General features: G+C 36.4%; 1 non-coding gene across 1 annotated transcript; it reads left to right on the top strand.

The window, feature by feature from the left end:
* The first annotated feature begins 286 nt into the window (after positions 1 to 286).
* On the top strand, positions 287 to 416 carry LOC117706431 (small nucleolar RNA SNORA17). Its single transcript, XR_004606536.1, has one exon. It is a non-coding gene; the product is annotated as a small nucleolar RNA SNORA17 (small nucleolar RNA).
* The last annotated feature ends 2,476 nt before the right edge of the window (positions 417 to 2,892 follow it).

The following is a 2,892-nucleotide window of genomic DNA, read 5'->3' as shown; positions in this document are numbered from 1 at the left end:
AGACAATTGTTGAATTAGTACATAGTCTAACATAATAACATAATAACTGGAAGTCTAAACTTTTTTGTTTTTATTGGTAAAATTTACTATGTATTTTGTGGGGAAAACATGAAGCAAAACACTTTATATTACTTAAATTTAAAAAGTACAAAATACAGATTTAATTAAAAGAAATTGAAACTAATCTGAGATACATTAGTTTATTGATGTTACATGATAGTTTAAATATAAAGAATATCTCTGGGAAACTCTAAACTGTTATTTAATTTAAAAATTATTTTATTATCCAACCCCTACAGGTATTGCAGCTTTGATTGCTGTATCACGTGGGTCAGTAGGTGGCAGTGTGGAAAGATGCTATGTCAAAGCTAACTTTTCTGACCTGTGGACATCTGAATGATTACTGGCATAACATTCCCTGTAAAAAGTGACTCTAGGACCAGCACCAGTCTGGTGCCAGAGTGTTGCTGTAAATCTCCAACCCAAATATGACCAGTCAAAGAAAAGACAACTCAGTAATTATAAATATATTCTGTAACCCTAGATTGAGCAGATACCGCTACACTACTCTGTTCTCCAGCTATGAGACCCTTATAACTTGGGATTTTCCAGACCCTGCATTTTTCCTTCTTCCTGCTTCCCAGTCAACCTCTCCTTTGTTATCTTTCTCCTCCACTGTCTTCCTCCAGTCCTCTCTCTGCTCTCTTCCACAAACCTTTTTTTCTCCACCTTCCTGTCTTCTGCCCAAACACTGGCTCCAGCCTTTATTTTACAAATTAAGATGGACAGAAGTTTCACTAAAATTCACCTGTGTGAATTCACACCTCCTCTGCAGCCCTTCACAGGAAAAGGGAATTAGTATCAAAATACAAGGCCAGGTCTATCCACAACACCAGAAGGCCTGGACAGGAAGCTAGCCTTCGACTAGAAGAATCCTGTTAGTAGGCTATAAGCAGGAGTGCACCAAGGACACCCCAGTGGTATTTCTGAAAAGAGAGAGAGAGAGAGAGAGAGAGAGAGAGAGAGAGAGAGAGAGACAGAGACAGAGACAGAGACAGAGACAGAGACAGAGACAGAGAGTCCAGAGGTATGGGGATTTATGTCTAGGTTTTCAATTTGATTTTATTGATCAATGTGTCTCTTTTTATGCTGATGCCTTGTGGCTTTTATTATTTAAAGCTCAGTAGTACACGTAGAAATTGTAAATGGTAAGAACTTAAGTAATTGTTTTATTGTTAAAGATTACTTTAGTTGTTGTACTTGCTTTTCCATATGAAGTGGAGAATTGTTCTTTTATTGTCTCTGTAGAATTATGTTGGAATTTTGATATAGATTTTATTGAACCTATTCATTGCTCATAGTAGGATGGGCATTTTTACTGTGTTAATCTGATACATGAGCATGTATGATTTTTGTCTATAAAATTTAATTCATCTCACAACTCAGCCCTGGGAAGAACCAACACACCAGAACCCCTCCCATACCCAGAGACAGCTTGAGCCTTAGGAGAGACATCACACCATGATCACAGCTTCACAAGCAAGACAGGATCCAGTCACAGAAAGCAAGGCCAGTTAACACCTGAGATAACCAGATGGCAAGAGGCAAGTGCAAGAATACAAGCAAAAGAAATAAATACTACCTAGCACATTCAGAACCCAATTCTCCCACCACTGCAGGCCCTGGATACCCTAACACTCCTGGAAAGCAAGACTCTGACCTAAAATCCTATCTCATGAAGATGATAGAGGGCATTAAGGAAAACATAAATAACTCCCTTAATGAAATACAGGAGAATACAGCAAACAGATGGAAGCACTTAAAGAGGACACACATTAGTCCCTTAAAGAAATACAGCAAAACACAACCAAAAAAGTGAAGGAATTGAAGAAAACAATCCAGGATGTAAAAGGAGAAGGTGAAACAATAAAGAAATCATAAAGAGGGGCAACCCTGGAGATGGAAAACCTAAGAAAGAGATAAATAGTTATAGATGCAAGCATCATCAACAGAATACAAGAGATAGAAGAGAGAATCTCTGACATAAACAATATTGTCAAAGAAAATAGAAACTACAAAATTCTCCTAACACAAAACATGCATGAAATTTGGGACACTATCCTAAAAGTAATAAGAATGGAAGAGAGAAAAGATTTCCTATGCAAAGGACCAGGAAACATCTTCAACAAAATCATAGAAGAAAGCTTCTCTAACCTAAACAACTAGATGGTCATAAATGTACAAGAAGCCTAAAAATACCAAATAGATTCAAACAAAAAAGAAATTCTTCCCTTCTCATAATAATCAAAACAATAAATGCACAGAAAAAAAGAAAGAATGTTAAAAGTGGTAAGGGAAAAAGTCCAAGTAACATGTAAAAGCAGACCTATTAGAATTACACCAGAATTCTTATCAGAGACTCTAAAATCCAGAAGATCTTGGACAGATGTTGTGCAGATCCTAAGAGAACAAAAATGCCAGCCCAGGCTACTATTCTCTCAATCACCATAGAAGGGGAAACCAAGATATTCCATGATAAAACCAAATTTAAATAATATCTTTCTACTTACTGAGCCCTAGAGGGGATAATAGAATGAAAATTCCAACACAAAGAGGGAAACTACATACAAGAAAAACCAAGAAATTAGTCATCTCACAACAAATTAAAAAGAAGATAACCACACAAACATAATACCACTCCTATCAATAAAAATAACAGGAACCACCAATCATTGGTCTTTAACATTCCTCAATATCAGTGGACACAATTCCACAATAAAAATACATAGGTGAACAGACTGAACATAAGCAGGGCCCAGCACATTTTGCATACAGAAAACAGACATAACTTACAAAGACAGACACTACCTTAGACTAATAATCTAGAAAAAA

Source organism: Arvicanthis niloticus, chromosome 3, assembly GCF_011762505.2.
Source record: "Arvicanthis niloticus isolate mArvNil1 chromosome 3, mArvNil1.pat.X, whole genome shotgun sequence".
Lineage (NCBI taxonomy): Eukaryota > Metazoa > Chordata > Mammalia > Rodentia > Muridae > Arvicanthis > Arvicanthis niloticus.
The sequence above is the reverse complement of the archived record's forward strand: the minus strand, read 5'-3'. Positions and strand labels throughout refer to the sequence as shown.